The 25,325-nt window shown below is 44.8% G+C and overlaps 1 pseudogene; it reads right to left on the reverse strand.

Moving 5' to 3' along the window:
* Window positions 1–634: 634 nt before the first annotated feature.
* Window positions 635–12,567, reverse strand: LOC141083291 (aldo-keto reductase family 1 member C1-like; annotated as a pseudogene).
* Window positions 12,568–25,325: the final 12,758 nt, after the last annotated feature.

Consider the following 25,325-nt stretch of genomic DNA (forward strand, 5'->3'; position numbering starts at 1 on the left):
GAAATTACTAAAAGGCATGAAGAGACATTTGCAATTAAATTATCTGAAAATTTTGAAAAGCTGGTAACAATTATGAGAGACCAAAAACACATATTTTAAATTCCTCACTTACCAGCTGACAGATTCTTCAGCCAGAAGTACAGGAGAATAGGAAACAGAGGGATCATGTGACAACAGAGATTCCTGAAGAGAGATTGGAGTGATCAGAACTGAAGGGCTACTGTATGCATTTCCACAAAGTTGACCTTGGGGACACACTCATGTGCTGTCATCATGATACTGATGAGGCTGTTTTGTTTTACTTGTTTCTTTTCAGATAACATATTTCAAGCTAGATCAGTATAAATGAAACGTTCATGGTGGAAAACAACAGAAAACAGTGTTCTAAATTAAAGTAATAAAACACAGATTCATATAAATTTTAGGATATTTAAAAGCTGAAGGACCGCCATGGGCACGATCACAGACGCCGCAACAGATTTTCAGCTATTTGGCAACCATGTGTCTGGAAACAATGAAATTGATGTGAATTTGAATACAATTGTAAGAAGATTCATGGATTTGAATTGCAACCTTAGTTTTTGATGACTTAAGGGAGTATTTGCAAAACTTTCAAAGAGATACCACATTCAAATTAAATTGAACATAAACTTTATTTTATTGTAATATACAGAAGAATGTTGTACTCTTGACTTAAAACACAAAGAGATTTTGCTGTGGAATTGCATCATCTGAACTCAGCCTTAGAATTTCTCACTGTGTGTTAAAATTTTAATCTTTGTGCTGTCATTTCATATCTAAACCATAAAAAGCATTACACAAAAGTCAGAATCCATATTCAAGATTGCACATTCTCTGTAGATTATTATCTGCCAGATTAAGATACTAAGACAAGGGGGTTATAAGGATGAATCCAACGAAATTGAACAATGTTCTTAATATTCATCTTCATAGGGATACTTGGGGCTTTCTTTCCAGCTAAAATAAAAAAATAAATAAGTATACAACCAAATATAGTACATAAGTATATAAAGTAAAATAAAAAAAATAAAAGTATATTAATAAAATTATAAAAATAATAGTAAAGTAAACACAAAATATGAATAAACATTTTCTTAAATGCTAGATCATCAGGAAAGATACTTACAGGTCAACCATAAGGTAACGCAGGTTTTTATTGACTCCATCTAGAGTTTTCATGTCTTCGTCACTTAATTCAAAGTCAAAAACCTGACAAGTGAAAGGTATTACACAATGCAGATTGTTTTTCTAAAAAAGCAAATTATTTTTATTGGATTTTTTTCATTTACCTGGAAGTTTTGCTTTATCCTCTCAGGGCTGAAGCTTTTTGCCAAGACGACACATCCCCTCTGCAGCAAATATCTCATGGCCACCTGTGCAGGAGAGCGGCTCAGCTTCTTAGCGACTGTATTTAAAACGGGATCTTCAAGAACTTTGGGGGAATTCTGATCAATCCTGTCAGAAAGAAAATAAAACAAATTACATTTTTCACTTTTTCTAAAATTGTGGACAATGAAGAGGAAAAGCACAGTTGTTTAGGGCTCTCCAAAAAAGCACCAAAAAAAAGTCATTATACTGCCATCTGTGATGTCTCATTCTGTGAACGACACTATTTTATTAGCACTATATGTAATGCTATCATATGCGTACTATGGAGGATACTGTTACTACTATCACATGATAGTCACTGTTACATGAGGCATGATGTGAAGAGTATTACATGGGCAATGAAACAAGTACCGTAGTTATATTCTTGTACATAGGGGCAAAATTATAGTAGTTATATTCTTGTACATAGGGGGCAGTATTATAGTAGTTATATTCCTGTACATAGGGAGCAGTATTATAGTAGTTATATTCTTGTACATAGGAGCAGTATTATAGTAGTTATATTCTTGTACATAGGAGCAGTATTATAGTAGTTATATTCCTGTACATAGGGGGCAGTATAATAGCAGTTATATTCTTGTACATAGGAGCAGTATTATAGTAGTTATATTCTTGTACATAGGAGCAGTATTATAGTAGCTATATTCTTGTACATAGGGGGCAGTATTATAGTAGTTATATTCTTGTACATAGGAGCAGTATTATAGTAGTTATATTCTTGTACATAGGAGCAGTATTATAGTAGTTATATTCTTGTACATAGGAGCAGTATTATAGTAGCTATATTCTTGTACATAGGGGGCAGTATTATAGTAGTTATATTCTTGTACATAGGAGCAGTATTATAGTAGTTATATTCTTGTACATAGGGGCAGTATTATAGTAGTTATATTCTTGTACATAGGAGCAGTATTATAGTAGCTATATTCTTGTACATAGGGGGCAGTATTATAGTAGTTATATTCTTGTACATAGGAGCAGTATTATAGTAGTTATATTCTTGTACATAGGAGCAGTATTATAGTAGTTATATTCTTGTACATAGGAGCAGTATTATAGTAGTTACATTCTTGTATATAGGGGCAGTATTATAGTAGTTATATTCTTGTATATAGGGGGCAGTATTATAGTAGTTATATTCTTGTATATAGGGGCAGTATTATAGTAGTTATATTCTTGTATATAGGGGGCAGTATTATAGTAGTTATATTCTTGTACATAGGAGCAGTATTATAGTAGTTATATTCTTGTACATAGGAGCAGTATTATAGTAGTTATATTCTTGTACATAGGAGCAGTATTATAGTAGTTACATTCTTGTATATAGGGGCAGTATTATAGTAGTTATATTCTTGTATATAGGGGGCAGTATTATAGTAGTTACATTCTTGTATATAGGGGCAGTATTATAGTAGTTATATTCTTGTATATAGGGGGCAGTATTATAGTAGTTATATTCTTGTATATAGGGGCAGTATTATAGTAGTTATATTCTTGTATATAGGGGGCAGTATTATAGTAGTTATATTCTTGTACATAGGGGCAGTATTATAGTGGTTATATTCTTGTACATAAGAGCAGTATTATAGTAGTTATATTCTTGTATATAGGGGCAGTATTATAGTAGTTATATTCCTGTACATAGGGACAGTATTATAGTAGTTATATTCTTGTACATAGGGACAGTATTATAGTAGTTATATTCTTGTATATAGTGTTAGGAGTCAGGTTCCTCCGTTTGCTCTGCAGGAATCCAGACCCTCACATTCTGCGGTCTCTTGCTCTTTATCTACCGCAGAGGAGATTGCCTTGCAGCAAATCTCTCCAGGAGCTAAGTCCCTCTGTCCTCCTACTGAGCATGCTCATGAGACGGTTTCCCATTGGAGATCGGGAGTCATGTGCTCAGATCCTGCTTCAGATCTCATTGGTCCATCTCGGAGATGTGGAAGCTTCCGGAAGGTCCCGGCTGCTATAAAAAGCGCACATGGCCGTTCCGCCATGCGGTAGTATAGACTATACTGCTATGTGTGAATGGTGACGGATGTATGATTCTGGTGACTGACTTATTATGAAACCCCTTCCCTCTGATATTACGCATGTGGTTAGGGAATTAGTTCTGTAGTCTGCGCCAGTCTGTGGCAAGCCTTAGGCCACTGTGCACACCGCACCTCTGCGCTAGCGTCCGACATAGCGCCTGCTTTGTAGCTGTGTCATCCAGCGGCAGTGTCCTGCGCCGCGCTGCAGTTGCAGCCCTTCTTGGCGCTCGCAGTAGCGACGCCGCACACATGGTAGGTCTAGACGGACGCAGCCCCTCTGTCTTAGTTCCTGCTCCTGTGACCTTATACCGTGTGTGCATTTACCTGAGGCCTGTGTCACTAACAGGCTCAGTGTTTTTGTATGATTTTGTTGCAGCGTCTCTGTGTGTGAACAGAGGCCGCTCTGCGCACTTCGGGTGAAGTTGAACCCGTGCGCATCATACCGCCATATTGCTTGCCTGCCACCACTTAGCAGCAGTTACACCACCTACTGCACGGTGGACCCCGAGCGGCGAACGCACCTTATTATTTATTTTTAGTTAGTGCGTTCCGCTGTTCCTAACATTACACTAGCGCCAGGGTCTGGCTAGTGATGGCAGATCAGCAGCAACTCCTTCAGTGCATTCTCCAGCTAGAGGGCCGGTTGGCTACTCTTGAGAGTGTCATCGCAGCCTCGAAGTCTTCGGAGGCTGCTGTACAGGTGATCACAGAGGCGGTTTCTCATATGTCCACGTCCTCCGACGCGCCGACAGTTACCCGCCTCCCGTTGCCGATAAATTTTCTGGCGATGGCGCCTCCTGTAGGGGTTTCGTCAGCCAGTGCTCTATCCAGCTGGAGTTACTGGCTGCGCGATTCCCTACAGAGCGGGCCAAGGTGGGGTTTATTGTTTCCCTTCTGTCGGGCAGGGCGTTGGACTCGGCTAAGCCACTATGGGAGCGTGGTGACCCAGAGGTTCGGACCGCTGCTCAGTTTTTAACAGCTATTAAGCAGGTCTTCCTGGGACCACGGGTCACGCACGACACCTCTCTACAGCTACTGGCTTTGACTCAGGGATCCCTCTCGGTTAGTCAGTATGCCGTTCGTTTTCGGACACTGGCTTCCGAGCTGGAGTGGTCTGATAAAGCCCTCATCCCTGTGTTTTGGAGAGGTTTAGCTGAGCATGTTAAGGATGCTCTTTCTAACAGAGAGGTTCCTGCAAGTCTGGAGGAGCTGATTGCCATTGCCACCCGTATTGATCTCCGTTTTTCGGAGCGCGGGCTGGAGTGTGCTCAATCCAGACGGAAGGTCACTCCGGCTCCCAACCTCTTTGAATCTCTGGAATCACCCGAGCCAGAGTGTTCACTCCCAGAGCCCATGGAGGTGTCTCGCGCCAGTCTCGAGGTGCATCCGACACTAAGTTCCACTTGCGGCTGCCACTGTCAGCACTCTGTTTACCAGGACAACAGGGCCCCGCAATGGTCAAACTCTGTGCCGCCGGGCAAGACTTTTGTCCCCCCTCACCTTCGGCCGAATGTCTTCGCATGGGCACACGCGTCCAGGGCGGTTGGTAACTGTGGCTACATGCAGACCACAAAACTCCTGGCAGGGTCGTATTGGTGGCTGCACAGGGTTCGGGACAATAAGAAATATATTCAGGTATGCACCTCATGTGCTTGGGTAAGCTTCCTGAAATAGAGAACGGTGACGTTCGCCAACACACCGCGGCGTCCCACTTCAACTTATGCTCCGGGCGGTTTTGCCGCTCCCATTGTCTCCCACGTGTCCCTTCTTAAACCTGACGACCCTAGGAGGGGGGGTAATGTTAGGAGTCAGATTCCTGCGTCTGCTCTGCAGGAATCCAGACCCTCACATTCTGCGGTCTCTTGCTCTTTATCTACCGCAGAGGAGATTGCCTTGCAGCAAATCTCTCCATGGGCTAAGTCCCTCTGTCCTCCCACTGAGCATGCTCATGAGTCGGTTTCCCATTGGAGATCGGGAGTCATGTGCTCAGGTCCTGCTCCAGATCTCATTGGTCCATCTCGGAGATCTGGACGCTTCAGGAAGGTCCTGGCTGCTATAAAAAGCGCACATGGCCGTTCCGCCATGAGCTAGAATAGACTATACTGCTATGTGTGAATGGTGATGGATGCATGATTCTGGTGACTGACTTATTAAGAAACCCCTTCCCTCTGATATTGCGCATGTGGTTAGGGAATTAGTTCAGTAGTCTGCGCCAGTCAGTGGCAAGCCTTAGGCCACTGTGCTCACCGCACCTCTGCGCTAGCGTCCGACATAGCGCCTGCTTTGTAGCTGTGTTGTCCAGCGGCAGTGTCCTGCGCCGCGCTGCAGTTGCAGCCCTTCTTGGCGTCCGCAGTAGCGATGCCGCACACACGGTAGGTCTAGACGGACGCAGGCCCTCTGTCTTAGTTCCTGCTCCTGTGACCTTATACTGTGTGTGCATTTACCTGAGGCCTGTGACTCTAACAGGCTCAGTGTTTTTGTATGTTTTTGTTGCGGCACCTCTGTGTTGAACCCATGCGCATTATATCGCCATATTGCTCGTCTGCCATTACTCAGCAGCTGTTGTAACACCTACTGCACGGTGGACCCTGAGCGGCGAACGCACTTTATTATTATTTTTGTTTAGTGCGTTCCGCCATTCCTAACATATAGGAGCAGTATTATAGTAGTTATATTTGTGTACAATGGGGGGCAGTATTATAGTAGTTAGATTCTTGTACATAGGAGCAGTATTATAGTAGTTATATTCTTGTACATAGGGGCAGTATTATAGTTGTCATATTCTTGTACATAGGGGCAGTATTATAGTAGTTATATTCTTGTACATAGGAGCAGTATTATAGTAGTTATATTATTGTACATAGGGGCAGTATTATAATAGTTATATTCTTGTACATAGGGGCAGTATTATAGTAGTTATATTCTTGTACATAGGAGCAGTATTATAGTAGTTATATTCTTGTACATGGGGCAGTATTATAGTAGTTATATTCTTGTACATAGGGACAGTATTATAGTAGTTATATCCCTGTACATAGGGGGCAGTATTATAGTAGTTATATTCTTGTACATGGGGCAGTATTATAGTAGTTATATTCTTGTACATAGGGGCAGTATTATAGTAGTTATATTCTTGTGCATAGGGAGCAGTATTATAGTAGTTATATTGTTGTACATAGGGGGCAGTAGTATAGTAGTTATATAGGGGCAGTATTATAGTAGTTATATTTTTGTACATAGGAGCAGTATTATAGTAGTTATATTCTTGTACATAGGGGCAGTATTATAGTAGTTATATTCTTGTACATAGGAGCAGTATTATAGTAGTTATATTCTTGTACATAGGAGCAGTATTATAGTAGTTATATTCTTGTACATAGGGGCAGTATTATAGTAGTTATATTCTTGTACATAGGGGGCAGTATTATAGTAGTTTTATTCTTGTACATAGGGGGCAGTATTATAGTAGCAATATTCTTGTACATAGGAGCAGTATTATAGTAGTTATATTCTTGTATATAGGGGCAGTATTATAGTAGTTATGTTCTTGTACATGGGGCAGTATTGTACTAGTTGTATCCCAGGCCCGGATTGGCAATATAACCAACCGGGCATTTTCCCGCTGGGCCGCTGTCACGTGGGCCGCGGGCGGCAGCGCCCGATCATCTGGTCGCTTGCCAGCTGCTGCGGCCACTGTTGCTCCTGCCGCCGCGGTGATAGTTTCCAAGTTCCTCCCGCACTGCAGGGAGATAAGCCGCCACACCCCCCCTCGCACCCCTCGCACCCCATCCTCGCCTTAGCATGAGACCCCCTCCCCCCCGCAGCCACTCACAGCGTCGCACTCGCTTGCCTGCTCGCTCTGTTCGCAGGACCTGTGTTGAGGTCACAGGAGGGGAGGAGTCAGGGGGGTCACATGATCAGGAGCCTTTGTCCAGACCCCCGATCATGTCACCCCTGACTCCGCCCCTCCTGTGACCTCATCACAGGTCCTGTGCGCTCAGCCTTGCCTCTACCGTCTGCAAGACTCTGCTTTGCTGTTGTCATGGTGCTGGTTGAGGTAAGTATGTGTGGGGTCAGGATTTACAGTGTGGATGTAGCAGAGCCGTGTGTGTATGAGGTGTACGGAGCGGAGCCGTGTGTGTACGAGGTGTACGGAGCGGAGCCGTGTGTGTGTACGAGGTGGAGCCGCGCGTGTACGAGGTGTACGGAGAGGAGCCGTGTGTGTATGAGGTGTACGGAGCGGAGCCCTGTGTGTACGAGATGTACGGAGAGGAGCCGTGTGTACGAGGTGTACGGAGAGGAGCCGTGTGTGTACGAGGTGTATGGAGCGGAGCCGTGTGTACGAGGTGTACGGAGAGGAGCCGTGTGTGTACGAGGTGTACGGAGCGGAGCCGTGTGTACGAGGTGTACGGAGAGGAGCCGGGTGTGTGTACAAGGTGGAGCCGCGCGTGTACGAGGTGTACGGAGAGGAGCCGTGTGTGTATGAGGTGTACGGAGCGGAGCTCTGTGTGTACGAGATGTACGGAGTGGAGCCGTGTGTACGAGGTGTACGGAGAGGAGCCGTGTGTGTGTACAAGGTGGAGCCGTGTGTGTACGAGATGTACGGAGAGGAGCCGTGTGTGTGTACAATGTACAAGGTGGAGCCGCGCGTGTACGAGGTGTACGGAGAGGAGCCGTGTGTATGAGGTGTACGGAGCGGAGCCGTGTGTGTGTACGAGGTGGAGCCGCGCGTGTACGAGGTGTACGGAGAGGAGCCGTGTGTGTATGAGGTGTACGGAGCGGAGCCCTGTGTGTACGAGGTGTACGGAGAGGAGCCGTGTGTGTACGAGATGTACGGAGAGGAGCCGTGTGTGTGTACGAGGTGGAGCCGCGCGTGTACGAGGTGTACGGAGAGGAGCCGTGTGTGTATGAGGTGTACGGAGCGGAGCCCTGTGTGTACGAGGTGTACGGAGAGGAGCCGTGTGTGTACGAGGTGTACGGAGAGGAGCCGTGTGTACGAGGTGTACGGAGAGGAGCCGTGTGTACGAGGTGTACGGAGAGGAGCCGTGTGTGTACGAGGTGTACGGAGCGGAGCCCTGTGTGTACGAGATGTACGGAGAGGAGCCACGCGTGTACGAGGTGGACGGAGTGGAGCCATATGTGTACGGGATGTACGGAGCGGAGCCAAGTGTGTACAAAGCATACAAAGCGGGCTTTTCCCACGGACACAGGAGTACACGGCGGAGCCCCGAGGAGCATTTTAAAACACACACATGACGTTCCACCTGAAGTGATGTGCTGGAAGCTGACCGGAAATGAGATAATTTCTTGAGGAGATTGTGACGGAACCAGGAATGCTTCAGATCCATCACCGTGTCCTCCTCCGACAGCGCAGACAGCAGGATCGCCTTGGAATCGGGGATGCCGGCCATGTGAGCGGATCATGATAGGTCCTGCACCGGGAGGCTCAGGTGGGCACTACAATAGGAGCCGGGCTGCTATAGTATCTTTGTAGAATCTTTCTTTCTTTCTTTCTTTTTCTTTCTTCTCTGTTCTTTCTTTCTTTTCTTTACTTCTTTCTTTCTCTCTCTGTTCTTTCTCTGTCTCTCACTGTTCTTTCTTTGTCTCTCACTGTTCTTTCTTTCTTTCCCCTTTCATTCTCACTCTCTCTGTTTTCTTTTTTCTCTCTCTCTGTTTTCTCTCTTCCTTAGTGCCAGTCAGTGTGCCCATAATGCCAGCCACTGTGCCCTCAGTTCCAGTCAGTGTGATCAGCAGTGCTAAATGGGTGCGATTAGGTGTGGACATGGGTGTGACTATTTGTGAAATGGGTGTGGCTGGGCATGGCCAAAATTTGCAGCGGCGCGCTGCGCGCACAGCGCTCTTTGTCCATCTTTCCCTTCTTCAAAGGTTGGGAGGTATGATAGGAGCGGCTATGACCAGGGGGTCTGGTTGCCCAATAGAGAGCAGTTCTGCCAGGAATTCTGTAATCATGCATACAAAAGGGGACAGAGATTTGGGAGGAGTACTGTACCTAAAAGCAATAAATAGGACTGAGCTGAAATACTGGGCACAGCTCTGACTACATGTTATATAGTCGTGTTAATCTCCTCTCACTTCTTGTAAACTACAAGTGTACAAAGATATTATATAGTCACCATGTGACTAGTGGGCCTGTGGAACTTCAAATGCCAGGGCTGAATTTTAGTCCCAGTCCGGCCCTGTTGTATCCCTGTACATAGGGGGCAGTATTATAGTAGTTATATTCTCGTACATGGGGCAGTATTATAGTAGTTATATTCTTGTACATAGGGGGCAGTATTATAGTAGTTATATTCTTGTACATAGGGGGCAGTATTATAGTAGTTATATTCTTGTACATAGGGGCAGTATTATAGTAGTTATATTCTTGTACATAGGGGGCAGTATTATAGTAGTTATATTCTTGTACATAGGGGCAGTATTATAGTAGTTATATTCTTGTACATAGGGGGCAGTATTATAGTAGTTATATTCTTGTACATAGGGGCAGTATTATAGTAGTTATATTCTTGTACATAGGGGGCAGTATTATAGTAGTTATATTCTTGTACATAGGGGGCAGTATTATAGTAGTTATATTCTTGTACATAGGGGGCAGTATTATAGTAGTTATATTCTTGTACATAGGGGGCAGTATTATAGTAGTTATATTCTTGTACACAGGGGCAGTATTATAGTAGTTGTATTCTTGTACATAGGGGCAGTATTATAGTAGTTATATTCCTGTACATAGGAGCAGTATTATAGTAGCTATATTCTTGTACATAGGGGGCAGTATTATAGTAGTTATATTCTTGTACATAGGAGCAGTATTATAGTAGTTATATTCTTGTACATAGGGGCAGTATTATAGTAGTTATATTCTTGTACATAGGGGGCAGTATTATAGTAGTTATATTCTTGTACATAGGAGCAGTATTATAGTAGTTATATTCTTGTACATAGGAGCAGTATTATAGTAGTTATAGTCTTGTACATAGGAGCAGTATTATAGTAGTTATGGTGTTGGACACAGGAGTAATATTATAATATTTATGTCCTTCCTAGTTGCCTTTTTTAGGACACCATCACATTTAATAAACCAATATGCTTGTTCTTACCAGCCCTCTACTCTGCTGGACCCCAGGACGCTGTATCCGACCAGCACGATGTCGCGAGATTTGCAGAACTCCAGTAATTTGCTCTGATTGAAGAATATGTGACATTCTACCTGTGAAAAGATATAACGGCTCATTACTATATATAACACTGAGTACAATATGCAATTACGGTATTTAAAGAACATTTTACTCTTAACATGGTGATGGTGCAATATTAGAGCAACATGGCTATATTGTTTTTTTTTTTTTTTTACAGGAACAGTCCCACACTTGTCTATGGCTCATATCTGGTATTGCAGCTCCATCAAAGTGGATGTGGCTCATCTGCAATACCACACACCACCTGTGGGAAAGAGTGGCGCTGTTTTTTTTTTTTAAATGTTTTTCTAATTCTTTAGGATATTTATGTAAAAATTATTAGTTAAGGTCAGTGACATGTACCTGGTTGCACACTGGTTTGTACTTGAGTCCTGGCATGTTGAGAATCAGATCAAGCTGTCTTCCATTAAAATTGGAGACGCCGATTGATCTTGCAAGCCCGGCATCTTTGCACGCTTCCATAGCCTAGAAGATGGGGTGAGATAATCTGAGAGATTCTCTTTCAGAAACTGGGAATCTTACCCCGCATGTTGGATGAAAAGTTATTTTGTTTAGCGTCCCCCATCAGCATTTAGATTATTATACCCCCTGAAGTCAGTATTTGGCTGCCAGTTAAAGGGTTTACTGTCTCTGGTTTATTCCTGCTTTCCAATTGTGACTGTTTATTCCCGTCCTTGACCCCGGCTTGTGTATTGACTACCTGACCTGACTTGATTTTGTTCCTGACTTTGACCTCCTAGTTCTTAATCATCTTTTTGTCTAGTTTCTGCCAGCCAACTCCACCGGCCAGCAGCCACTCTGTGAAATCAACCCAGGCGGCCATACATAAATCCAGATCCCTTTTTTTTAAGTGTTAAAGGGTGAAGATCAATGTTTCCCTGGGATCCTGTCCATGGAAGCCATCTTATAACCTGCCACCTTACTTGGCTACATCAAGCTATTTAAGACAACCAGTAACCGACTGTTTACCTTCCATGTTTCCCGGATATCGGTGTTATGAAAAATGAATTTCCCATTTTCATCCACGGGAAAGAGATCATCTCCAGGCTGCAGGGGAAAAAGGATTCACATATAATTCACAAAGTATCATGTCTTCTGCTCCAATCACAGAACTAAAAGCGAGCCATGGCCAATCCCACACATATATTTATGGACCTTGAACTCCACCGGGGAGTGGATAAGGAAGAGATCCATGTAATCCAGCTGTAGATCCTTCAGAGATTTTTCCAGCGCAGGTCGAACTCTCTCGGGAGTCTGGTTATTGTTCGAAAGCTGCAGAATAAATTAAAATCTATAACAGATCGGCATCGCCACCTAGTGGCCATATTACTGATAAAAATAATATTTTTGATTGGTAACCTTTCCAGTGTAAAATATGTCGTCCCGCTTCACCGTCCCATCAGCAATCTTTGATCTAATGGCTTGGCCGACCTGGACCTCATTGCCGTATAAAAATGCACAATCAATGTGACGGTATCCGACATCAATGGCGACCTTGGTGCTCTCATAAGCCTGTTCTTTGGTGTACTGCGCGAAATGAGATGCAATCATCGTAAGTCATGTTTAAATTGCAGAGTTGCCAGAAATACTGGACACTCTCTATGTTTCCCTATGGGGTAAATGGCGTAATGGTTGTACTGTGCAAAGAGAAACATAGAGGTGGCGAGAGACCGGCAGTAATGCCGCTTTGCTTTGGTTTGAGTGGTGCAGCCTCTACTTTATGTCTGATGCACTCACCGTGTCCGGGGCGTAGGTGCCAAATCCGATCACTGGCATTTTATTCCCATCGTTCAGCACCACGTAGGAGTCCGGCTTCAGAGCCATGGTGCAATGTGTCCCAGTGTCTCGCAGTGCACAAGCTGCTACCTGTATTTATCTGGTCCTTCCCCTACCGTACAGCCCATCCCATAGGTTAATGAAGGCAGCCGCCTATTCAGCAAGGATTCTGCATTGTCATTGCTGAATAGTGACATAAAGGACAGATGGTATAGAAAAAACGTGAATGAAGGGAAAGGGCATAGTAAGTTTCGAGAAGATTGTTTCTTCATGATTGCTTCATATGAGGTAATATCTGCAGTCCCTGAAGTGACACAGCAACTTTATGGATGTGAGATGGAGACCCCTGGCAGATTCTTGATTAAGTTATGTAACGATATAGGAAATATTTTTGAGTTGAAGTCGGCAGGAAGTGGACAGGGAATAGATATGTGGTTTGAAGGAGAGATCAAGGGTTACTCCAAGGTAGCGAGCTTATGGGACTAGGGAGAGAGTGTGTCCATTGACTTTGATGGGTAGGTCTGTTGGGGAAGTTGAGTGAGATAGGAGAAAGAAGATGAAATAGCGGACAGATATTGTGGGATTCTGGTTAGTAAGGAGATGATATTTTGTCCCGAGAAGTAGATCTGTGTATCATCAGCATAGAGATGATACTGAAAGCCGTGGGACTCTTTGAGCCGTCCCAGGCCAAAGGTGTAGATGGAGAAGAAGAGGGCTATTAGAGCTGAACCTTGGGGGACACCGACAGATAGGGGGCAAGATTAGGAGGTGGTGTGAGTAGGAGATGCTGAATGTCCAGTCTGTCAGGTATGAGGAGAACCAAGATGGGGCCAGACCTGTGATGCCAAGAAATGAGATAATTTGTAGTAAGAGGGAATGGACCAGTGTGTTGAAGGCAGATGACAGGTCCAGGAGGAGGAGGACAGAGTAGTGTCGCTTGGATGCGGCAGTTAGTAGGTCATTGGTGACGTTAGTAAGGGCAGTTTCAGTGGAATGATGCAGTCGGAAGTCAGATTGGAAGAGGTCAAAGAGGGAAAACAAGGAGCGGTGGGAGGACAGTTTATGATGGACGTATTATTCCAGTAGTTTTGAGGAGAATAGAGGAAAAGTGATATGGGGCAATAGCTAGGTGTCACGATGTGACTGGTCCTGTGTGACACGACCCAACAAACGTCAGTCACTAAACAGTAAACAAACAAGGGAACACTGGGGACACAATTACAACAGTGGGCCCTGCGATAGGGAACGGGGTAATGGACACCTCCTGCACTCTCCTGAGGCTGTGTCCTGAACTATCCTGACGTCCCTATATGGCTTTTTTCAAACCATCGCCTAGCAGGATTCCTTAGCCCTCACTTATCTTGCACCTATCCCTCAATAGGGAATTGGAAAGTGCAGACACTGGTACCACCGCTGCACTAATATAACACCAAGGGAAGATATACAAATGTGGTAAGACAACACCAATGCACCGCACAGCAGAGTTAGGCACCAGATCAGGGTAATAACTGAAGTTCCACTGCACTCAGCCAGCGCCTGACTCCAGCTTGGTTGGTCTCCAAAGAGGAAATGTTTTACCAACAGTTAGCTGAATCATCTGGTGACCTTTTAAAGGAAGGTGGAAGTGGTCACCACCTGCATCGGCAAACTGACCAGCCATGTAATTACACCAGCAGCCACCGGGGGGGGAACTGATATTAACCCCCGATGGCCTGAAAGGAAAAAATGTTTAATATGCAAAGCAAAATCTGCCACAGATCCAAAAATGGATCTTGACACTAGGATACAGAGAATGGATCAAGGGTGGACTATTGTGAGTTAATTTTCCCCTTCACTACTGAGGCCCGAGGAACTCCCTCTTCTGGTAAAGAAAGGTAGTGAGCCTGATTATCAAACACCTGAGTCTGATGATGATGACTGGCTGAGTGGAGTTACTGACTGGATATAAGGCTGCCGACGCCCTTCTGCCCTGCGGGTGATTTCTCTGTGGGATCCTTGGAGACCAGTCTGAATTCCTGCTCCTCTAAAGCTAAGTTTTCTGCTCGGCCTTTTGCATTTGTGCTTAGACTTTGTTTTGCTTTGTTTTTCTGGATTTCTGCCATTCCCTGCTGGGGTGTGCTGAATTCCTTTAGCTCTGTCTTCTGAAAATACCTGAGTGCTGATTTAGTTTTTGAAGCCTAGCTGCTTCAGGGTCTTTTTCATATCAGCTTGTTGGCTTATGTCTTTGATAGGGTTTTGGCAGATTGCAGACAGCAACCTTCCTTTCCTGTTCTGTTTAGCTAGCTTGGGCCCCATCGTTTGCTCAGCCTATCTTTCTATCTGTGTGAGTGTTTTTTCATCTTGCTTACCGTCATTATATGTTGGGGGCTGCCTTTTACTTTGGGGTCTGCTCTGGGGCAGTTTAGATTTCCTTTTCTGTCTTTAGGCTATTTAGCGCTCCGGCTGTGATCGAGGGGTCTAGGGCATCGTAGGAACCCCCCACGGCTACTGCTAGTTGTGTTGATAGGTTCAGGGGTCTGCAATCTGATAGTTGCCAACTTCTCTGGTTTTCTGGACGTAGCTTCTATTTTTGTGTCTGCCTCCTACGGTGACTCAATCATAACAGAATCACCCACCATACCGCAGATCCTAGGGTACTCAATAGCAGGAAAGAATTGTAGAAAAAAAAAAGTGTATATTTTTTCCTCTATATCTCTGAGGCTGTAAGGGGAATTTTTTTTTTCTCTCAATGGAGATAAAGCAATTGTCTGATCGTGTGGAGCAGCTCGCTGCGGAAGTGTGGGGAATTTCCGCCTACCTTGCTCATTCACATGCTGCTGAACCAAAGATTCCTACACCTGATGTATTTTTTGGGCATCGGTCTAAATTTTTGAATTTCAAAAATAATTGTAAATTATTTTTTGCCTTGAAGCCTAACTCGTCAGGGAGCTCCGCGCAGCAGGTTAAAATTGTCATCTCTTTGCTGCGTGGCGATCCCCAGGATTGGGCGTTTTCTTTGAAACCAGATGATCCTATTCTGACTAATGTGAACGCATTTTTTCAGGCCTTGGGGTTGTTGTATGACGAACCTAATGCCATTGATCAGGCTGAAAAGACCCTGCTGGCATTGAACCAGGGTCGTGATTCTGCAGAATTGTACTGTCAAAAATTCCGAAAGTGGGCAGTACTTACTACCTGGAATGATAATGCCTTGGCTGCTCTCTTTCGGAAGGGGTTGTCAGAAGCCGTAAAAGATACTATGGTGGGATTTCCTGTTCCCTCTGGTCTTGACGATTCTATGTCATTAGCCATTCAGGTTGATCGGCGTTTGCGCGAACGCAAAGCTGCACGAGAGGTGTTGCCACCTGTTGATCAGATGTCTGAACCTATGCAATGTGATAGAGTTTTTTCCAGAGAGCAGCGTCAGGAGTTCAGAAGGCGTAATAAGTTGTGTTTTTTCTGTGGAGATGCCTCACATATTATTTCTGTCTGTCCTAAACGAGAGAAACGCTTTGCACACACGTTTTCTGTTGGTGGTGTTCAACCTAAGTTTCTTCTGGCTATTACTCTGATCTGCTCCCTGTCCACATTTTCCACCAAGGCTTTTGTGGATTCGGGAGCAGCCCTAAACCTAATGGACTTGGATTTTGCTAAACGTTGTGGATTTCCGATGACACCTCTGCAGACGCCTAACCCTTTGAGGGGGATTGATGCTACTCCTTTGGCTAAAAATAAACCTCAGTTTTGGACCCAGGTCGTAATGAGGGTCACCCCAGACCATCAACAAAATTGCAGATTTTTGGTGTTGCATAATCTGCATGATACTATTGTTCTGGGGTTTCCCTGGTTACAAATCCATAATCCAGTTCTGGACTGGAAATCTTTGTCTGTGGTGAGTTGGGGTTGTCGGTGTGCCTTTAGTGAGGCTCCGGTGTTTTCCACCTCTCCTCAGTCGCATGATGTTCCTGATTATTTGGCGGACTTTTATGATGTATTTAGTGAGAATGAGTCTGCGTCTCTGCCTCCTCATAGGAGTTATGACTGTGCAATTGAACTGAGCCCGGGGTGTAAATTTCCCAAGGGTCGGCTCTTCAATCTATCTGTACCCGAGCACGAGGCTATGCGATCCTATATTAAGGAGGCGTTGGAGAAGGGTCATATTAGACCATCCTCGTCACCCTTAGGTGCCGTTTTTTTTTTGTAGCCAAAAAGGATGGATCATTAAGACCTTGTATTGATTATCGTGCCCTCAACAAAATTACTGTTAAATATCAGTATCCGTTACCCCTGATTTCTGATCTATTCTCCAGAGTTAAAGGTGCTTGCTGGTTTACCAAGCTTGACCTCAGGGGGGCGTATAATCTTATTCGCATTAAGCATGGGGATGAATGGAAGACGGCGTTTAATACTCCGGAGGGACATTTTGAGTACCTGGTGATGCCTTTTGGGCTCACTAATGCCCCTTCTGTCTTCCAGTGCTTCATGAACGATATTTTCCGAGATTTTGTCGATACATTTTTGATTATCTATCTGGATGATATTTTGATCTTCTCCAAGGATTGGGATTCTCATGTGGAACATATTCGGACTGTGTTCCGGATCTTGAGGGAGAATTCCCTGTATGTCAAAGGATCTAAATGCCTTTTTGGAGTACAGAGGATTTCTTTTTTGGGATTTATTTTGTCCCCGTCAACTATTGAAATGGACCCGGCCAAGGTACAGGCCATTTACGATTGGGTTCAGCCCACTTCTTTGAAGGCCCTCCAGAAGTTTTTGGGTTTTGCTAATTTTTATCGGAAATTTATAGCAAAATTTTCTAGTATTGCCAAGCCATTGACTGATTTGACTAAGAAGGGTGCTGATGTGTTAAATTGGTCTCCGGAGGTTGTTTCTTCCTTTCAGGAGCTGAAGCGAAGATTCACCTCCGCCCCGATTTTGCGGCAACCTGATGTCTCACTTCCATTCCAGGTAGAGGTGGATGCTTCTGAGATTGGTGCAGGAGCTGTTTTGTCCCAAAAGGATCCTGTAACATCTAAAATGAATCCCTGTGCTTTCTTTTCCCGAAAGTTCTCTCCATCTGAACGTAACTATGATGTGGGGAATCGGGAACTGTTGGCCATGAAATGGGCATTTGAGGAGTGGAGACATTGGTTGGAGGGAGCTAAGCATCAAGTCGTGGTCCTCACTGACCACAAGAATTTGATTTACCTAGAGTCGGCTAAGCGCTTGAACCCTAGACAGGCTAGGTGGGCCTTGTTTTTTACATGTTTTGATTTTGTGGTTTCTTTTCTTCCTGGAACTAAGAATGTCAAGGCAGACGCCCTCTCTAGGAGCTTCTTTGCTGATTCTCCTGTGGTGACCAAGCCTGCTACCATCTTAGGTGAAGGGGTAGTTCTTTCTGCTATCTCGCCCGATTTGAGACGTGCTCTGGAAGAGTTCCAGGAGGACAAACCTGAGCGTTGTCCCAGTGGAAAGTTGTATGTTCCTGACCAGTGGAAGAAGAGAGTGATGTCTGAAGTTCATTGCTCTGCTTTGGCTGGTCATCCAGGTATTTTTGGTACTAGAGATCTGGTGAGTCGGTGTTTTTGGTGGCCCTCCTTGTCTCGTGATGTCAGGAATTTTGTGCAGTCCTGTGGGACGTGCTCCCGGTCTAAATCGTGTTCTCGCTCTAGTGGGTTGTTGATGCCTTTGCCTGTCCCCAAGAGGCCATGGACCCATATTTCAATGGATTTCATCTCTGATATGCCTGTCTCTCAAAGGATGACTGTTATTTGGGTGATTTGTGATAGGTTCTCTAAGATGGTTCATCTTGTACCACTCCCTCAGTTGCCGTCTTCCTCTGAGTTGGTGCCCCTGTTTTTACAACAGGTGGTTCGCTTGCACGGGATTCCTGAGAACATTGTATCTGACAGAGGAGTCCAGTTTGTGTCTAGATTTTGGAGAATTTTCTGTTCCAAGCTGGGAATTCAGTTGTCCTTCTCCTCTGCTTTTCACCCTCAGACCAATGGGCAGACGGACAGAACAAACCAGACCTTGGAGTCATATTTGAGATGTTTTATTTCTGCTGATCAGGATGATTGGGTTTCATTTTTGCCCTTGGCCGAATTTGCTTTAAATAATAGAGCTAGTTCTGCCACTTTGATGTCACCTTTTTTATGTAACTTTGGGTTTCATCCTCGATTTTCTTCAGGGCAGGTGGAGCCCTCTGCCTGCCCAGGTGTTGACACTGTGGTGGAGAGAATGCACCAGATCTGGGACCAAGTGGTGGATAAGTTTTCTCTCTCCCAGGAAAAGGCCCTGCGGTTTTCCAACCGACATAGGACCATTGGTCCCCAGTTTAAGGTTGGTGATATGGTGTGGTTATCATCAAAAAATATTGCTATGAAGGTGGCTTCTCCTAAGTTTAAGCCTAGATTTATTGGACCTTACAAGATTTTGGAGATTATTAATCTGGTCTCTTTTCCTTTGGCTCTTCCTGTCACATTTAAAATCCATAATGTGTTCCATAAATCTTTGTTGAAGAGGTTTGTTGAACCTGTTGTTCCGGGGGTGGTACCTCCAGACCCTGTATTGGTTGAAGGTAACATGGAATATGAGGTAGAGAAAGTACTGGATTCCCGTCTGGCTAGACGGAGACTCCAGTATTTGGTTAAGTGGAAGGGTTATGGTCAAGAGGATAATTCCTGGGTCTCTGCCTCTGATATTCATGCCAAAAGATTGGTGCGTGCCTTTCATCGGGCTCACCCTGATCGCCCTGGTGGCGTGGTTGAGGGTTCGGTGACCCCTCCTCAAGGGGGAGGTACTGTTGTGAGTTAATTTTCCCCTTCACTACTGAGGCCCGAGGAACTCCCTCTTCTGGTAAAGAAAGGTAGTGAGCCTGATTATCAAACACCTGAGTCTGATGATGATGACTGGCTGAGTGGAGTTACTGACTGGATATAAGGCTGCCGACGCCCTTCTGCCCTGCGGGTGATTTCTCTGTGGGATCCTTGGAGACCAGTCTGAATTCCTGCTCCTCTAAAGCTAAGTTTTCTGCTCGGCCTTTTGCATTTGTGCTTAGACTTTGTTTTGCTTTGTTTTTCTGGATTTCTGCCATTCCCTGCTGGGGTGTGCTGAATTCCTTTAGCTCTGTCTTCTGAAAATACCTGAGTGCTGATTTAGTTTTTGAAGCCTAGCTGCTTCAGGGTCTTTTTCATATCAGCTTGTTGGCTTATGTCTTTGATAGGGTTTTGGCAGATTGCAGACAGCAACCTTCCTTTCCTGTTCTGTTTAGCTAGCTTGGGCCCCATCGTTTGCTCAGCCTATCTTTCTATCTGTGTGAGTGTTTTTTCATCTTGCTTACCGTCATTATATGTTGGGGGCTGCCTTTTACTTTGGGGTCTGCTCTGGGGCAGTTTAGATTTCCTTTTCTGTCTTTAGGCTATTTAGCGCTCCGGCTGTGATCGAGGGGTCTAGGGCATCGTAGGAACCCCCCACAGCTACTGCTAGTTGTGTTGATAGGTTCAGGGGTCTGCAATCTGATAGTTGCCAACTTCTCTGGTTTTCTGGACGTAGCTTCTATTTTTGTGTCTGCCTCCTACGGTGACTCAATCATAACAGTGGACTTTTTGTGGATGGGTGTGATCGAGGCATGTTTGAAGCGAGAGAGAAAGACACCAGTTGTTGTTGACATGTTGAAGAGATGAGTTAGGGTTGGGATGAAGACTGTGGTAAGGTTTAAGATGAGATGGGATTGGATCAGGTCATGTGCACAGGTGATGAGATGTGATCTGGAGAGTTGAGAGGAAAGTTGATCTTCCATAATGGTGGAGAAGTTTGTTTTGGAGGAGGAGAGCTGAGTAGTTGTGAGGAGGGCCTGTGGGGACTGTAAGCCAAAGCTTTGTCTGATGTTATCAATTTTCTGATTGAAGGATGAGGCAAAGTCTTCCTCTTAGATGAGAAGATAGGGATGGGGTGCTGCAGGACAGAGGAGAAAATTGAAAGTGTTGAGTAGCTGTTTAGGGTTGTGAAACAGGGAGGATATGAGTGATGAGAAGTAGGTTTGTTTTGCTGCAGCGAGTGTGGACTTGAAAGTAGTGAGGGACTGGTTGACTGTGATGAAGTGCTCAATGGAGTGGGATCTTTGCCTTATCCGCTCAGCAATCCTGGAAGCCCACCTCAGTTCTTTAGTCAGGCTGGTGTGCTAGGGTTGCCTGTTGATTGTCCGAGCTTTGGTAAGTGTGAGGGGGCAACCGATTTAAGAGCTGCAGCTGTTGTGGTGTTATATAAAGTAGCGGCATCCACATTGTGTAAGGAACATATGTCTGCAAGAGGGAGAAGGGATTCCGAGAGTGAGTGTAAATCAAGATATTTGACATTTCTACACGGGAGAGGGAAGAGAATGTTTGTAGTTTGTTGTAAGAAAGAGGGAGAGATGAGTTATAAAGGTTAGATAGGGAAAAGAGGTGGATAAAGATGAGGTTCAGTGTGTGGCCATCTTTGTGAGTGGCTCCAGAAGGCCATTGAGCAAGGATAAAGAAAGAAGTTAGAGATAAAAGCTTAGAGACCCCTGAATGGGAAGGATCAGTGGGGATATTGAAGTCACCCATGATCATAGTGGGGTTGTCAGCAGAAAGGAAATTAAGTAACCAGGCGGTGAAGTGGTCGAAGAAGGTGGTGAGGAGACTGGTCCTCGGGGGCAGTAAATGACAGCCAGTTGGAGGTTGGAAAGGGAGTATATGCGGCCGGAGTTATCTAACAGTAGAAAACCATCTTCTCCACCATGCTTACTCCTGGGGGTTAGTGTGAGAACGATGGAATCCACTATAAGTGTTACACCCAGTCCCCATCCTGGCACTGCGCCCAGGTCTGCCACAGTTACACCTGGCCCCCATCCTGGCGCTGCGTCCAGGCCTGCCGCTGCTCTCCGTTCTGGGCACTCACCTCGAGCCTCTCATGCTGCTGCTCAGCGTTATATCAGCAACCATCTGGGCCTAAGCCATCCCGTTCCGCCTACAGCCATCCGAGTCCAAAGACTGTGTGAAGGTCACTGGGACCGACTCCTTACAAACTACCCGGATCCAGGACCCAGCGCATTACGGACTCTGCTGTAACTTTTGTTATCCCTTTTGGTCCCGCTGGGACAGCTGCCACGTGTTCGGGGCCTAACTGGAGGTAGCACGGGGTATTCCTTTCTGGCCCTGCCTGAGGGGCTTTACTACGGGTGCCCGGGGCTCACTAGTCACGCCCCCTTCGGAGCCCCCCGGACCGTGGTCCCGAGGTTCCACTTAAAAAATAAAAATGAATGTGAACTTCACCATCTCTGCCTCCGCTTCCATTCGATGCAATAAGAAAGTGCAGCTGGAAAGACTATGTCAGAAGGGGTGACCCAGGTTTCGGTGATGCCGAGGAAGGAAAGTTTGTTAGTCATGAAAAGATCATTGATGTATGAAAGTTTGTTGCAGACAGATCGAGCATTCCATAAAGCTCCTTTATTTGGGACTGGGGAAGTGAGGGCTGGCGAATGGGTATAAGGTTAGAAAGGTTGGGGAAATTTGTGATAGATCGTGGATCAGAGGTAGAAGTGACTGTGGGGATGTGGTGAGGAGGGTCGGGATTTGGAGAGATATCGCCTGCAATGAGGAGAAGCCGATAGAGCGTTAGTAGGTGGAAGCAGGAGAGGGCATGAGGGTGCTGTCTGTGTATGTCAGGATTTTATGTTGAGGAACAGTTCTGAGGAAGTGGTGAGATGTATGGGGAGGATGGAGGTACCAGTTCATTTAAATAGAAACATTGTTTTCTGTGACTATGTATCCTGACACATTCAGTTCCCTTCTGATTAAATTCTGGTCTAATTGATTGCCGTACACTTAAGTGCTGCACTTAGGTGATGCTCAGCAGACTGATGTCTATGCAGACATACTGAACACAATATATTTGCTAAAAAATGCATACAGGTATGAAGCAGAGGGGAGAGGCCTGTACTCATCTTGATCAGATAATCAAAGTTGAGTCAGATGCAGGATTTATCACAGGCAGAGTAATCGGGCTGGATGTGAGGAACAGTGGTGAGGGAGTGGTGCAGTGATCAGTTTATGAACATACCAAGTAAATACACACTGGAAAGGTAAGAATGAGGAGACCCCCATGTTATAGCATGGTTGTTACATATTTACACATAATTAGTTGAGTGTTGATTGATTGGTTTTAAACAGTTTATTATATTCAGTGCTGTGTGCTGTTTTACCATTTGATTTTCTGGTCACACTTACTAGACCAAAGTCACTGGAGTCAGCTATGCAAGGTCATGAGTAGGTTAAAAACTGGTTCAGGCCACTTGGGTGTGCACGCTCTTTTTCAAAGAATGTGATTGGTTGATTGGTGGCCTGCAAAAGAGCAGGAAGATTGTGAGGTATTTAAAGTCATGTATGGACATCAACTGGCATTGACCATCAGACGAAGATACGAAACGATAATCTACTTGAACAGCTGATCAGAAGAGCGGGCAAAGCTGGCGGGGAGAAAAGGCGGAAGTAATGTCTTGAAGACCCGGTGCATCCAGTGTCATCAAGGGAAGAAGGAGGGTTTCGTTTGGAAGAAGCAGAAAGTCGGCAGCTGTGGAAAAGTGAAGGCATGAGAGATGTATGAATCCTAAAAGAAAAAGATGCTGGAGCACCTACCAATGCGGCTGGCCACCAGGAAGAAGAATGACTCCAAGAGGAAGTCGCCGTCTACTGTGGGTTCAGAGGCCAAGTTGCGTCATAGCAGACGTCATGAGGCGGCGTCGGTTGTTACAGAGAAGAGCTTCCTAGATGGAATCATTGGGTAGCCATGATAGAACACCGGCATCAGTAGAGGTAATAGCGGGACACATGTCGTGCCTTGTGACATCCACAACTGGGGACTACAGAGGAAGAAAAGGTGCATCAGCAGCTGAAGATTGAGAGGTGAGGTGAGAGTTTCATCCAAGGGCGAGTCACCGGCCTGATCATGAAGAGATTTCCCCTATAACTGGGACTGGTGTATAAGCCCGAGTTACAGTGGGAATGCAGCCTCCTTGGACAAAGCAGTTCCTGTATCCGGTGATAGCATGAGTGTTGTCACAGCTATCTATACTTTATATTCGCTCAGTGCTGTTTGTACAGCAATACAAAAGGCAGAGACGGCAACATACCATTTTTCCCTTCTCTATGGGGAGTCTGGCTGTGTCTGATAGCCAGGATCTTTGCTCTTGCAACTGCACAATATCATTTTTAGTAATGTTGACCGCCCGTCTAAAGTCTATGAGAAATTCGGAAGTAGATAAGTCATAATCTCAAATCAGACATATTCAAGAAACGTGTTGATAATGTGTTTCATTATTACTGAACAGCAATACAGAAGACAGAAACGGTAATAAATCATATCTGCCCTTTTCTATGTGGAGTCTGGCTGTGTGTGACAGCCAGGATTTTTGCTTCTGTAACAGTACAAATGATAATTATCTGGATTACTAATGTCTATAGGTAATTTAGAAGTAGATAAGTCAGAACCATAAATCAGACATGTTCAGGAAAGGTGGTGATAAATAATGTTTTTCATTATTGGTCTGGTTTAGCACTTGGCTTTCATTTGCATTCTGTTTTGGAACTTTTCTTCACTCCTGGCGTTGGGTTTGCAACCCTGAGATTCAGTCCAGCTTTGAGTGTCCATCAGGCTATCCGTGCTCCCACCCAGACCTCTCTCAGACATTAGAACAAGAGGACATCTTGTGACTGCTTCACATTGACTGGCATCAAAGATTGTGGCACACCCAGGAGCGGCGTGCACAGTCAGTATTTACAGCAAATCTGTGTGGCTGCAGCTCAAACTCTCAGAGGGATTTAACGTTTCACCAGCTTGAGTGCTTTTTCAGGCTCACAACTGCAGTACAATTTTTGATTTGGAGTCCTGAAGATACACCAAATTAATCTAGATGCATGTGAACAGTAATGAACTTAGCACATCTAACTCGAGCTGATTGTTGGTTGAGACTGGTGCTAGCCTTTATGAATTCTCCCCCAAGGTTTCCTCTTTCTATGAATTTACACTTGGCTTTAAAATGTGCATAAAAAAACCTGAAAGTAGAAACATACCATAAGACCAGTAGAGTAACTGGTTATACTGGTTCTTATTTGTTATATTATGTTATGCCTTATGTTTTATCTTTAGTCGTAGATGAGGAATATGTAGCCCCTTAAGAAAAATAATGTGCAATGTACCTAACTGAAGAATTTCTGAATATTGTAGGCTATTCAAGCCCTTTTAAAGGGATTGCCATGTAGTAGGCACTCAATGGGGTATGTGGCTATAATTTATATAAATGGCAAGTGACTGTGCTTTTTATCAGGGCATATAATAGGCAATGTACAGTATATGGGGACATGAAAAGGAAGTATAAATATATATATACATATATATACACACATGGTAATTATGTTCGCTGTGTATGGGGGCATATGACAAGCAGGTGGCTGCAATGTATATAGATGAGATATGGCAGCCACACTGCATGTGACTAATTGTAGACGCCATGCAACTATATGACATCTTCCATGGGGTCAAACCACATACATGGATATATGGACACTTAACAGAAGAGGGTGACAAGTACAGTATATGGGGACATGCAGATTTGCAGACATATTTGGATGGGATGGCAGCTGTGAGCTCACAATAATGACCCATAGCAACTCTGTGTTCTGCTGTATAGGTGTCTTGACTCTGTTGTCAGGTGTCCCGGGCTCCTTCCCTGTCCCTAACGCTAGGAGCGCCATAATTCACCTCGTTCCCCGGATTACTTCTGATGGTGAAGATGTCAGGGCCATGTAGCTTGCCTTAGCTCCTGAATCCTCCCTGAGTCTTTACCTTTCACCCACCCAGGGAAGAGGGTAGTAGTAGTGTACTGGAA

Source organism: Dendrobates tinctorius, unplaced genomic scaffold (assembly GCF_039654945.1).
Source record: "Dendrobates tinctorius isolate UK_male_01 unplaced genomic scaffold, ASM3965494v1 ptg000020l, whole genome shotgun sequence".
In the NCBI taxonomy this organism is placed as follows: domain Eukaryota; kingdom Metazoa; phylum Chordata; class Amphibia; order Anura; family Dendrobatidae; genus Dendrobates; species Dendrobates tinctorius.